This window comes from Lissotriton helveticus, chromosome 5_1 (assembly GCF_964261635.1).
Source record: "Lissotriton helveticus chromosome 5_1, aLisHel1.1, whole genome shotgun sequence".
In the NCBI taxonomy this organism is placed as follows: Eukaryota; Metazoa; Chordata; class Amphibia; order Caudata; family Salamandridae; genus Lissotriton; species Lissotriton helveticus.
Genome location: NC_136065.1, coordinates 1992347576 through 1992362176, shown reverse-complemented (window position 1 = coordinate 1992362176; position 14601 = coordinate 1992347576). Strand labels below are relative to the sequence as shown.

At 41.3% G+C, this 14601-nt stretch overlaps 1 protein-coding gene and 1 pseudogene across 3 annotated transcripts in view; one reads left to right on the top strand and one right to left on the bottom strand.

Moving 5' to 3' along the window:
- LOC144753936 (E3 ubiquitin-protein ligase TRIM39-like) overlaps window positions 1-14601 on the top strand; it is an 872539-nt gene that overhangs the window by 438788 nt on the left and 419150 nt on the right. The gene's annotated exons all lie outside the window — the stretch shown is intronic.
- LOC144756144 (ATP-binding cassette sub-family F member 2 pseudogene) lies at window positions 3119-5452 on the bottom strand (annotated as a pseudogene).

The window sequence follows — 14601 nt, the reverse complement described above, 5'->3', positions numbered from 1 at the left end:
TACTCTAACTGTTGGTCTCAAAGACCTTACCTTGTCTTCACCCTTAATAGTGATCTGTATGGTGAGAAAAAAGATATTCTTACTATACTCATTCCGGAACTGATTTAAGACTGTCAGTAATATCCTATCACTACCTGGTGCGTACCTGATATGCCAAAGATTCTCTCCGTGATTGATGACCTGCTCACGTTGTTATCGTTCTGTTTCCCCCGTAGTCTGCGGTCGCCATTGAAACTCCGCAAACTCCGCCGAGAGGTGGAGTGATAAACATAAACAAAGGACTGGCTCCCCAGCCTCGGGCCGAAATGATTACTACTGTGGCCGCCATATTAGTATTGCTCCTGTAGCTAACTGTGCGGTGCATCATATGCTGTTAGCCCATAATATTAATCCCACGGCGATCGGCTTAGTACTGTGTACTCCATTTGCGTAAACCTCATACCTAACGTGATCTAAAAAGAATTTCGTTCTGGTAACGTAGTCCTGCGTGAAGTATGTCACATCGCACTCTGACATGATCTCGAGAAAAGTGATCTGCAAAAAGTTCTTTTACTTGATACCATAATTGACAGGACAGATAATGAAAAAAGACCCAAATGCACAAATAAACGTGGGGCGCTACCTGCATGAATAAATACGCACAAACCAAAAGCGGTGCTCTCCAGTTCGGGTATTCTATACTCAAACCTCCCGCTGTGCGAGAATGTGACGCTCTGCAAATCCTAATATCGTTCATGGAACATGTGCGCAGGTTAGATGTGTTTATGTTCGAGTTAGATGAATATTTGTGTAAATGTCCCTAAGGGACCATCGGTGGCCTCCCTAATAATTCAAACATTAAACAATCATTGACATAAATGTTATGCTCCATTATAAACACTTTAGCAACAATGATGCTACATCCAATTCACAAATACTAGTTCACATATATAACATTATATCATAAAAATAATACAATACTACTATGACCCCAAGAAATGTTCTCATCCTGCAGTGTATTGTGTTTGGACTAATGGTGTTATTCTGGTGTTTATTTCAATGGAGGTGATTATTGCAATATAGGCACTCAGAAGTTATTTATAGATAACAAGATAGGTCGTATTTGTCATTGAGCCCCGTTGGGGTTAGTGTTTTGAAGTATCTGATCCAAAAAAGTTCTCTTTGCATTAGTCTCTGGTGATTATCAATCCCTTGTTTTACTGGTACTTTTTCTATGATGAAGAATCTCAGTTGCGAAATGGAATGTTTCTCTTCTCTCCAATGAAGGACTAATGGAGATGTTAAGTTCTGATTGCGGATTCTACTTTTATGTTCCGTCATCCGTATTTTCACCTTTCGTTCCGTTTTACCTATGTACATTTTCCCGCAAGGGCATTTGATTGCATATACTACATTATTGGTGTTGCAGTCACTGGTATGTTTTAATTGAATGAGTTTCCCTGTGGTTGGATGTCGACACGTACTCCCTATGATCACGTTGTTACAGTTAGTGCAATTCAAACATCTTGTTGTGCCCTTGTATGTCGCTGGGTTCTCAGGAGGTTGTTTATGTTTGAGCCTTGTTCTTAAATTTGGTCCTCTTGTATAAGCGTGTACTGGGAGTTCTTTGAAAATGCCGTGGAAGTCTGGTTCCACTGATAAAAGTTCCCATCTGTTGTTGATTATGTCTCTGATTTTTGTCGATAAAGTTGTGTACTTAGTAACAAATACCATTTTGTCATGTGTTTTCTTCACGCTTGGTTTCAGTAAATCCAATCTGTTCATCAATTGTACTCTGTTTAGTTGTTGCTCTAATACTTCCGCTGGATATCCTCTCTCCTTATATTTGTGAATCTGTTTCTCTAGTGTGGTTTGACACTCTTTAGGATCCGAACATATGCGTTTAATCCTAATGAATTGGGATACTGGTAAGTTCTTTATGAGACTCTTAGGATGAAAACTCTTGTAGTCAAGCGCGCTGTTGCGGTCAGTGGGTTTCGTATATAGTGCTGTTGCAAACCCGTGTTGTGTTTTAGTGATTCTGACGTCTAAGTAATCTATGACTGTTTTACTGATCTTGTGAGTAAATTGTATCCTGGTGTCCACTTGATTCAAAGTCATTATTAATTGTTCAAGAGTTTCTTGTGTGTCGTCCCAAATCAAGAACACATCGTCGATGAATCGACTATACATTTTGACGTGTGACCATTCTCTCAATGACATCAAATGATTCGCCTCATACTGTGCCATGAAGGTATTTGCATACGCAGGAGCCCCTGCAAAGCCCATAGATGTCCCGTTCAGTTGTGCAAAGTACTCATTCTTCCATGTGAAATAGCTGTTGTGAAGACAAAATTTTAATAACTGTATCCCAAAAATTTTTTGGTTCATTGGTACATTGTCCATTTTGAGCAGTGCCCATTCAATGGATTCCAGTCCTGCGTGGTGAGGTATAGAGGTGTATAGTGCTACCACGTCTATGGTGCACATTATCCAATGTTGTTGAAACCCTTCCTCAATCCATTTCAGTTTATTCAGAAAATCGGTTGTGTCCCGTATGTATGATGCCCAGCCTTGAACAAACTGTTGTAGGTAATGATCAATGTAACGACCAAGGGGGTCAAAGATAGACCCGCACCCTGATACTATCGGTCTGAACGGAGGGTTTGTCGGGTGTTTATGGATCTTTGGGATCATATAGAGATTTGGACGTCTGGGATTCTTTTGCGTGAGATATGCTGAGGTCTGCTCATCGATCCATTCGTTGTCTGTGGCTGTTTTAAGTATATCACTCAACATGTGCTGTAATGTCCCTGTGGGGTCTGATGATAATTTAAGGTATGTGTTCAGATCTGCCACATGTTCATTGACTTTTTGGTTATAAAACGACGTGTCCATCAGTACCAATGCACCGCCCTTGTCCGCCGGTTGTATGGTTAAGGATTCATCGTTTGCCAAATTGTTTATGGTGTGTTGTTCTTGTTTAGTTAAGTTGTTGTGTCGTTTTCTGTTGTAATCCAATGCCTGAAGATCTTTCCTGACCATTACTTCAAATGTGTCGAGCATCTTATGCGACACTGGTGCTTGGAATGTGCTTTTAGGTCTAAATTTCTTTCTTTTTTTTTTTTTTTTTTTGAGGTTTTCTTTTTTCTTTATTCAACGGTCAATTGTTTCTCTTAACTTCTGAACAGTAATGTACATAGTTAAATAACACATTAAAACCAAAAGTCAGAGAGACACTCTGAAGTGCAGTTTTTGAAGTGAAGCAAAATAATAGTTTGGGAGATCTAATTCCCAACATGTTCACTAGATTCAGCAGTCTTATTCATTTCTGAGAGAAGTCAGGCGATGTTCCTGTAAAAAGGTTTATCCTGGTGAGGAGTAAGAGCGCAGGAGAGGAAATAGAGGATTACAGCAACAATGCTAACAGTCCTTTAGACAAGAAATCCAGATACACCGTTTTCAGAAGAGCTATGAATCTGGTTGCTCCAAGATAGTCCCATCAGTATACAGGCATTCTGATCCTGCTCCATCAATGCATTGTTTCCAGCTTCCTCTCGGGGCTTCATGCCTTTTTGGAAAGTGGCTCTTCTCGAACCAATTTGGACTTCAAGTGATCTTTGTAAGAAAGGATATCCCCTTTCCACTTGGTGATGGTCTGTTTCTCACACACCCAGATCTCTTGTGCAACCTGTTGAATAAGTCGAAAGTCGTGGCTAACTAGCATCATGCCTCCCTCAAAGTCATTGATTGCATCAGCAAGAGCATCAATTGTCTCAATATCCAGGTGATTGGTCGGTTCATCCAAGAAGAGCAAATGAGGATTCTGCCAGGCAAGCCACGCAAGACAGACACGGCACTTCTGTCCATCTGAGAGATTACGGATGGGACTGACCTGCTGTTTCCCTGTGAGCCCATATCGGCCAATTATCTTTCTCATCTCCTCCTTCTCTTTGATCTCAGGGTAACATTTCATCATGTACTCCAGAGGAGAAAGATCAAGTTCCAGCTGTTCCTGTAAGTGCTGATGGTATCGGCCAATCTTCACGTGGGAATTCTTCCTGATCATGCCGTCTGATGGCAATATCTCTCCAGTCAGCAACTTAAGGAGTGTGGACTTCCCAGCTCCATTTGGGCCAACAAGAGCTACCCGCGTGTCAAGGTCTATCCCAAATTCAATGTTTGTGTATATCATTGGCCCGTCCTGGCTATACTTAAAGCTGACATTCTGCACCATAATAACAGGAGGAGGGATCTTGCCGCAAGACGGGAAATAAAATGATAGTCTTATCATTTGTAACTCGTTCAGTGAGGCCAGATGACATCATCTTCTGAAGGGTCTTCTCTTTGCTCTGGGCTTGTCGGGCAAGCTTAGCACTGCCATGTCCAAACCGGGCAATGTAATTCTTCATGTGTGAGATTTGGTCCTGTTCCCAATTGAAACGTTTCATTTGATTCTCCTCCAACTCCAATCGAGTCTTCACATACTGATCGTAATTTCCAGTGTAGTATTTCAGCTTGCGGTTGTGCATGTGAATGATGTTTGTGCAAACTCCATTCAAGAAGTCCTGGGAGTGGGAGATGAGGACCAGGATACGCTTGAACGAGCGAAGTTCCTCTTCAAGCCACACACATGCATCCAGATCTAGGTGATTTGTTGGTTCATCCAACAGCAACATGAATGGACGGATGAAAAGGGCCCTGGCAAGGGCCACTCTCATCCTCCAGCCTCCACTGAAGTCCTTCAGTTTCTTTCTCTGCATAGCAGGGGTGAAGCCCAACCCATGTAGGATCCTTGCAGCTCGCACTTCAGCCTTGGCAGCATCCAGTTCTTCCAGGCGCTCATACAACTCCATAAGTTTTTCACATTCAGCATCTTCATGAGCCAGACGTTCAGCCTCTTTCTCTAGCATGTTCCTCTCATGGTCCACCTCCATAACACAATGCAAAGCAGTTTTTTCCGTTGGAGGCATCTCACGTGTAAGATGATAGATGTCGATGTGATCCGGAATAGGCACTTCACGCTTCCCAATGGCAGACAGAAGCATTGATTTTCCTACTCCATTAAGCCCAATAAGTCCATAGCGTCGGCCAGAGTTTAGTTCTAGTCTTGTGTCTGTGAGAAGCTCCTGTCCATGGAAAGTCAGTGACAGGTTAATGATGTGGACATCAGTGCTGTTTGGGTGGGAGGACAGCACACCAGTCACCGCTCGAGCCGCAGCTTTTTTCAACTCAAACTCTTCCAGTTCCTTGGTCATCTCATCAACCTCTAGATTTTCTGTTCCATTGCTCTGCTCACACTTCTCCTCCAGCTCATCCCCCTCATCTTCGTTTCTCTTGGGACGTTGGCGAGCTTTGGCTGCTTCCTTTTTCTTCGCACCCTTTTTCTTGGCCAGGTCGGAGGGCATGGTAGCGAAGTCTTTGTTTTGGAACCTGCCAGATGTAATGTAAGCGCTCCACTTCGCTGTTCTTCTCCAAAAGGCAGGTCTAAATTTCTTGATGGTATTATCGTCTCTACTCTCCGTGGGTTCTACCACATTTTCAAAATAATGTCTCAATTTTAATGTTCTCATGAATCTAAAAAATGCCCCCTCCGTTTCCATCTCATTGGTAGCGGCGGTTGGAACAAATGATAAGCCTTTATTTAAGGTTGATGTTTGTTGTCGGGTCAATGTAATGGAGGATGTATTGATGATCAAATCACTGTTCGTCCGCTTCTCAGTGCTTTTCCGGCCGTTTCCTCGCCTTCTTTTCCGCTTGTTACAACTGCCTCTGATGGTATCGTTGGCGGTTGTCCTTACTCTTGTGCCTGTGCCAGTAACAAAAAAGATGTTTCTCTACTGGTGGTTGCCTGGTTGGTGTTTTCGACTGATGCAATCCTTACAAGTCAGTGGGCGTGGTAAATAGAAACTACTTGTGGGTTAGGATACACCCCTTGGGGGAGTGACCTTTGTATGAAACTTTATTGATCTTTATAAGTTGTGAACATACACTTCACAAACTAACCGTGATCAAGACAGCGGAGGCTGTCGAAACGCGTTGGTCTATTGCTTTGTTTTGATACCCCAATGGATTGAAGAATACATTTATAAGAACATTATCCTGTGTGGATTGCGACTATTTGTTTGCGACTCCAAGCTTTCTCTACCTGAGGAATCGTTGTTGTGATTTATAGCGGTTGGGCTCAACCGCAGGAGTAACGCGGCCACGCCAGCAGCGCCTATCGGGAGAGGAAAGGGAGCCATATGGTTGGAGATATATATATATATATATATATATATATATATATATATATATATATATATATATATATATATATATATATATATATATATATATATATATATATATATTGTAGTGTAGCTCCTATCATCCCAATAGGCTCTGCGCATTGGAATAATACCTACAATAGTAAAGGCCTAGACCAGACGTTAACTAGGTCTACTACTGTCGATATTAGACTTAAAGTTTTGGGTTTGCCAGCTTAGCTCAGAGCTCACTAGAAACTTTCTCGAATGTTCAGGAAAGAATTAACTTCCCTGATTAGACAAGAAGGGATTTAGTTTCTGACAACCATAGAACATGACAACTTTGCTCTCCCCTAATCAAGAGTAAATCTCGATAGTCGTGTGAACAAAAGGCAATTTATTTTACTCAGTCAGTACGTGCATTCTTAGTCTCATCAGATTGTAGAGAAAAGGAAGAGACGGGCGTGTTCAATAAAAAGGTGTTATTTATTGATCAGTCTCTTTTCTCATACAAGAGAAATGGATCGATATTATTGCAATACTTATAGTTAAGTGAAGTGCATACATTAAAAGCAGCAGTATAAAATAATACTGTAAAAACATTGATATGGTTTCTAAGCCATAAGATGTTTAAAATGAATAAAATATATTACATACACATATACATTTGACTAAACGTACTCAACTGGTGTTTCTAGATACGCCTACCCCGTGTACCTGACCTAAGTCTAATACGAGGGCGGGAATAGAAAGTTACAGTTTAAGTTAAGTTTGTTTTTGCCAAGTGAATAACTTAAGAATTCTCTGTGAGGGGTTATTCAGTTCTGTACCTGGAAGTTAGGATGAATGAGGAATGGTATCTCTTTCTCTGGTCTCGATATTCCAGGCTGCCTGCGAGGGCTACCCGGAAGCGCCGGTGCTTGGTTTCTCGGCAGGAGAAAGCAGCTTCTCGTTCTCAGCGCGTCAGAAAGGCGGGGCTGCTGCCAGCGGGGTCTGCTCTGCTTCTGGGCTTCGGCAAGTATGGCTGCTCCGTCTCGTCACCACGCGTGTGTTTGCATAGGGCAAGATCGGTAATATTTATACCTTTAAGGTGCCGAGATTGACGTAAGGATGGACATAGATACGTCAATAAGGATGTCATACGACTCGCTCGTTAGCACATTCTTTTGCTGAAGTTCTCGGTGAAATCAAAACAATGGCCGCAGGGTTTTGCCCAGGTTGTCATAGGTTTGATTTGTTATGAGAACTCCGTATGCCCTATCAGGGGCTGGAGGAATATCGCTTGTCTAATTAGATCGCAAGCGTTTTGACCTAATCAGATAACACGTTCCTGTGCCGTAGTGTGACTGCGTCAGATAACGGTATCTGCATCATGGGGTTTTTCTGCCTCATGGGCTGATTACTTAGTTAACTTGTTAGTTTGCTAACCAGAATAGGGTCAGGAATAGGGGGATCGATTCAGAACCTATAGGAATACATCACACCCACTCCACGCTAACTATGGTCATATTTACTAATCTATGCATAGTATAACATAGTACAACATACTATAGAGTATAGTGTATACCTTACCACCCCAAAATACATAAATGCATTTTAAAATTTTCAAATATACGGAAAATTGCAGTCATATGTATTGTATGCACTCAAGCTATGGAATAATGCTAAAGTAATCACGCATTTGTATACATTATTGCTTATTTGGTATATGAGAAATTACACATGAAATGGCTCTTAATACAGAAAAAAAGTTCAAGACCATTCCATCACAGAATAAAATATTTATGAACATACCACCGGGCAGCTAATGTCTATATGCTATCTAAAATTTAGTATTCTTAGTTCTTTAAGAATAGTTTCTTACTTTAAGCAGAAGATAGTGTCCCGAAAAATATGCAAAAATATTTTGGGGCTGCTGAAAAACTTGCTGTCCGTGAACTGGAGGGAAAATTGTTCATGTGACTTTATTTTTAAAGTTGAAGGCCGAATTCAGGGAACGCCGTGTGCGAGCTTGCTCAAAAGTCTCTATTTCTGCTCTGGAGAGAACATCATATCATTCAGGCTTTCGAAAAAGCTGTCAACAGCTTCCTGGGAAAGTTCCACTAACTCGGAAATAGGTGTAATCATGCATTCGTGCGCATGATTGTCTCCATTGACATTCTGATTCGCATTGCTGACAGAAGGTCGTACCTGATCGATGCTGCTTTCATCTTGAACTTCACTACCCATCAATCGTAGTGGTGAAGCTTCCACGAATGCCGTCATCAGGATTGGTAGCCTTTGAGGGCAGCACAAAGCATGAACCTTGATCGGGCTCAACAATGTTTCTGCATCCATTGGCGCATCCGATTGTAGCGTCAGACAGGTGTCTAACACGCATTCTTCTCTGCATAGCAGACACCTTAATACAGGTAAAACACATCTTTGCCACATTGGTCGAAATGATAGAAACCAAGTCATGTTCAGGTCTCTAAGCCGGGAGAGTCCCAGGATTTTTGATATCCGGTCCCGGTATCCAATGGCTAGGATTGTTTCTTCCCTTGTCACAAGAGTTTTGTCTGTGACATGGGTTGCCATAACGAAAAATAAGGACTAAGAATAGTATTCCTGCAATTAGTCCCAAGATCAGGGGAAGTCCGCCAAAAATCGAATGGACGAAATCTGGAAAAATACCCAGTATGGCTTTGAATGGTGTTAATGCCATCGAAAATACTGTCTTAAATACCTTTGAGACCCCATTGGTATCAGAAATATTTAAGATTTCATTAAGGATTTCCGCGAAATGTATGGGGGAATTAGTTGATAACAATGAATGTATCTCTGCAGTCGTCCTTGCGACTTGGAGATCATATGTTTCTTTTGATGACGAGAGCCTTGTAGGCGTCTGAAGAAGCACTGTTTTCATTCTGCTCAAAGTATCTATTCGAATAGAAGTAATTTTCAAATTGGGCCATGCCCTTGCCTCCCTGTCTGGAAAGGAGCTGGGGAACAATGAGCGTCCACAGCACTTGACCTTCGCAGTCGTAGTTACGAGATAAGGAGTCCCGGGCATAAGACTACAACATCTGCGATCTACAATTAGAATGTAACTCCCATTATAGAGTCTTTGAAAGAATGGTTCTATTTCTGTTGCAGGTGCGCCTTGCTGGTGACATGAAAGGTTGTATGAATTCCCTTCACAGGCTCCATGCAAACTAATTCCGTTACACAGAAGTGTGCCACTTAGTGACATCGCACAATTGTTGCCACTAAAACACTTTCTGTCCTTTATAACTGACACATGCATGTGAATAGGGCAGGTTCCATGTTGTTTTAATGTACCCCTTTCCCAATTTCTCGTACATGCCAGCCTGTATATATCTTTGGCAGTATTGAAACCTGAAGGTTGAGATTGGAATATTAATTATCCCATGTATTATCCATTCACTGACAGGTCGTTCTGACATTGTCACTGGTAATCTTTCGAGTTTTTCAATGCTCAAGATTGTATAATCAGCACCCTTTTGCGCCATACTGATTTGTCTATCAGTAAGGTTAAAGATTTGGAATAGTGACGTTGTGTTAATTAAAAGCCAAGGCACATAGCCTGAACGTAGATTTTGTAACGTCCAGCCAAGCTGTACAATAGAACGCAATTGAGACTGACCGTGTTGTAGCAACAGTAAGTCTTGCGATAATATGTCGATTGCTGAAGACACAATGCTGTCCAAAGAAAAAATTCTGGAGGACAGAGTCATTAACCCATTGTCCACTACAGAAAGTGATTTTTCCAAATTAATACGGTCAATTTCCCGTATTCTCTCTGCTGTTTCAATTTGAGTAACCTTCCAGGCCTCATTGTATGCTGCATATACAGAGGCTGCTATGAAACGTTTTTGACGCTGTTTGCGCGGTCCCATAATGAAATCACGCAAGTCAGCACCATCAGTAAGTAAAGTTAGGTGTTGCTTAATTTCTGCCAGTGTGGAAGTTTGTAGCCATTGAAGGCATAATTTGCCCACACTGTAGGTTGTTATTATCCCTGGGTGATGTCTTTGGGGATATCTAGGGTCTGGCCTGGTCATTTTGAACCCCTGTGTTTTGTTCAGGAATCTGTCTTGACAGTTATTAGTATCTGTGGGCCAGATCAACCATTGTTTCCAATCAGGATGTGTTCTGTTTTGGTTTAATATATGGTTTACGTCTATCTCTTCATCTGTAGAAGTGTTGCTAAACATTGTTGGCTTTGGAATAGACGGTTTATTTAAATCTTTGATTTTGGCTAGGCCAAGACAGGTGGTTTGTTGAACAGTGTCATTTAAAAATATCATTTGTTCTGGGATCATGCAGGCTCTAAACAAAGCTTCTATACCCTGTACTTGCCAATCTTTTTTACCCCAAACACTTTTCAATTCAACATTTTTGTCCCAATAATCAAAACCAAAAGTATTCATTTTTTCAAAAAATGAGTCCGAATATATCAATTTTGTGTTGGTTATCATGGTTTTTGTCCCTGTCTTGTTTGACAATTTAAAATAAAATGTTTCAGCATTACTTATGTTAAAACCTGAAAAGTATGAATATTTGTCGTAAACGGTTCTTGAGCTTCCTTTTGGAGGTGTTGCACAATGTTCCCATTGATTATAATTTAAAACATTTCTAGGTTGTGCAGATTTATGTAAAAAATGGTTACCATAGTGGTTATAACAGTACATACTATCATAATTTGTAGAACCCTGCAAATATTCATGTTTGGTAAATTTAGCAGACATTACTAAGTCAGACATCATATTATTAATGCTTTCAAAGTCCCAATCATCAGCAAATGAGTTTGGTTTTACAAAGTCACTCAAGGAGATCTTAATTTGGTGTGGATATTTCAGGATTTCGACCGGACCATAAATTTCATAGTCAGTGTTGTCCCATGCTACCCCACCCGGTATAGGATTGGCTGTGAAGTTGGCTGAAGAAAGTTCTCTTTTCTCGACGTGTGAAGATGTGTGTGGTTTGAGGATCAAGTTGATTTTCTGACTTGCTGTGTCCATTTTAGCATATTTTCCCTCAATGAAGCGTCCCAAAGTTAGTACCATGATGAGCCAAAGTATGAGGATAAATGCACCAAAACCCACCTAAAATTCAATCCATGGGGAAATCAGATATGTTTCTTTCAGTTGTTTCAAAAGTTCTTTAGCTTTATCTTTAAAGGTTTTTGATGATGGCTGTGTCTTTGATTCACTGAATCCTTCAGAGGAATCATCGAAGTTTATGAAGTAGCCGGATGCAGTTCTGTCAATTGTTCCAATTGCTTCAGGATTTCTGTTTCTTGCATGTTCACTTGGTACTTCACTATAAATTGGTGTGTCTCTGCTAAATGTTTTTATTTGGGTTTTCAGAGGTCTGAGTTCTATTGCATTGTTGCATAGTCCTTGTTGTTCTTCTGTAGGCGTTTCAAATGTGATGAGCCTCTTCGTTAGGACCTCTGTACTGGTAGCAAACCTTGGTGTTCTGCTACTTATTGGGAGTCCACTTGGCCTACTGTTTGTTATCGGCCACATGATTGTGGTTTTACCAGGTCGATGGATACAACTCGGTTCTCCTTTTTTCCAGCAAGTGGCGGTAGTACAACTGATCTTGTCCCGTTGACAGACAAGACAGGAACTGCTTTTCTGTAAGAAGGCCCAAATTCCTTCTTTACCGCGATCTTCTCCCTGACTAGATCCCCGACTTTTGGAATCCAGACAGGTCTTGCTGGGACAGGTGGTGGTTCTTCAGTGGTTGTTGGCTGTTGTTTCAACTTTATGTTGCTCAGGTCTTTTCTTGTTTTGTTTAAGTCCTGCAAAATAGCCAAACGGTCTTTGATATCAAAGCTTTTTCCTTTCACCACTGAAGTCTGACTGTCAAGGTCAGAGATTAACATCCTAGTTCCGAATAATTCGTACGGACTGAATCCCTTCAGAGAATTTCTTGGCAAGTTATTTAGACTACGTTGGACACTTATTAGATGTTTGACCCACCCAGCTCCCGAACCTAATATCCTTTCCGTTATAGATTGCTTTATGCCTTGGTTTTTTCTTTACACCATCCCGTACCCTCAGGAAGGAAGTGAGAAGATTCCCGCTGGGCTATGCTCATTTGGTCATGTTTCCCCTCAGGCTGGAGGGCTAGAGTGAAAACAATGGTCAAATGTAGCATGCTCTTAGCGTATATGCCATTTAGACTCGCAAATCTTTGTATAACAGTCCAGACGTCAGCCGAGTGCTGAGGATCTACATTATAAGTGGAAACTAGCCTGTATATGTTAATCGCAACCCTTCCTTTTTACTCTGGATTTTTTCTGGAGTAAAACGGCAAGGTATTAAACTGTTTCTCTCCCCACTGCGATCTCTGTTGCAGTTTGGGCAGTTTTTTACAAACATGGTGTGACGTAGGCTCATGCCTAGCCACCAGTACCTTGATTGTAATTCTTCCAGAGAATCTTTTAGTTTGAGGTGTCTGAGACCCTCGCCCATATGTGCGTCTGCGATTAACAAGTTTCTCCTGTCCATGTTTGGAATCACTCTATCCCCCACTCCAGGGATTCGAGCAAAAGGGACGGAGTTTGCATCGATTATGTATGTATAATTGAGTGGATAGTTGATCGGTAACGCTGAGCAGTCGCCTTTTGATGACGTTTTTACCGCCAGCACTGTTTCACCGTCAATGTATTTTAATGTACGCTTTTTTCGAACTACGGGAGCCGATTTAGTGGCTGCCGCTGTGGCTGTTTCAGCCAATGAATTCCCTGCAACGTGAACGCCATCACGCTGATGACTCAGTGAGTTTGTCACGTGAGTCTTTGGTAGCTCTTTTTGTAAAAGAGCTACTTGTTCCCAGAGCAGTTTCTGCTTTAATGGTGCATCTGTGTCATCTTTGTAACCGTTTTGAATCCATGTCTGCAAATCCTTGTTATATGATTTGACGCAGTAATATGAATCTGACACTATAAGTGTCGGGAATTCGCGATCCGGATTATCTAGCGCCATTTTCAATGCTAATATTTCAGTCTGTTGTTCTGAATTAGTTTCTACTGAGTGTGTTTTTGTTAATAGAGGTTTTAGTTTACCTCCGCGCCACACTTCTTTTGTAATCTCACATGTGGGGTTGTATGCTTGATCTCCCCAAACGGAGGGTTGAGCATGTCCGTTTGTATAGATTACACAAGCGTAATGTCGTAAAGGCAGAATGTCGATAGGCAGAGGGAATGTTTTTTCATATTCTAGATTTTTTTATTCTTCTAGTTCTAGAAAATTGTCAGCCAGGCTATACTTGATGATTCATATCCTAAGAATAGGACTGTCAGATGGGCAATTCTGGATTTTTTAAAGTTGAATTTGTAACCCTCTGCTGCGAACCCAAGTATTATGGTGTTCACTCTCTTCAAGTGAGTCTCCAAGTCATCATCTGTTAAGTAAATGTCATCGACATAAGATAATGCTTCATCATCATATATTTGTAGTAATTCTGTTACTCTCGCTGAGAATACCCCCGGGCTGTTCTTGTACCCCTGGGCTAACCGACAGAATTGTTTTTGAGTGCCATTTATTGAGAACGCAGTTAAATATCTGCTCTCTGGTGCTGTTTTGACAAAAGAATCCATTAGAGATGTCTAAGGTTGTTTTGTATTTTTTGCGCACTATGTTATTCATTAGTGCAGCACTGTGTGAGTTTTGCACTGCAAAAGTTTTGCAACATGTGTTAAGGTGTCGGTAATCCAAAACTAGACGATATGAATTGTCTGGTTTGGAGACCGGAAACAAAGGGTTGTTCATTTGTGAGGTGCAAGTTTCAATCACCCCTTGGTATTCTAGCTGATCTAGTATTTCATTTACCTGTTTTTTAGCTTCTTGCTTAATTGGGTACTGCCTTTGTGCAGTTGGTTGTGATTTTAACTGGATTTTGTGAGGAGGAGAGTCCTCATCCCATCCCACGTGATTTTTATATAAAGCAGGAGCTAGAGCTACTGCCCACTTTCTGGCAAGTGTGTATTTTTTATGAATTGGGATATGATTTGAGAAGGCAGGCATAATTACTTCTTCGCCATGAGGGCACTCCCTGACAAACTCTGGTGGCCAGTCTTTTTCAGCTAGAAGGATATCATAGCCCTTGGAGAGATTATCCCAAAATAGTCCCCTTATTTTTCTAGTCTTATCCCCCTCTATACGCAATGTTATTTCGTATATTTTGTGAGGTTTGCTAACTCTGGTGTCTGCAGTTTCCACTTGAAGATATTCATTCGTGTCCACTGTCTCCAGATGATTCATAAGGACTTTGCGAGCTATGCTCACTTCTGCTGCGCTGTCTAGCATTGTCTGAGCCCATTCTCCGTTTTTCAGTTGTGTCCTCAGTATTCTCGGCA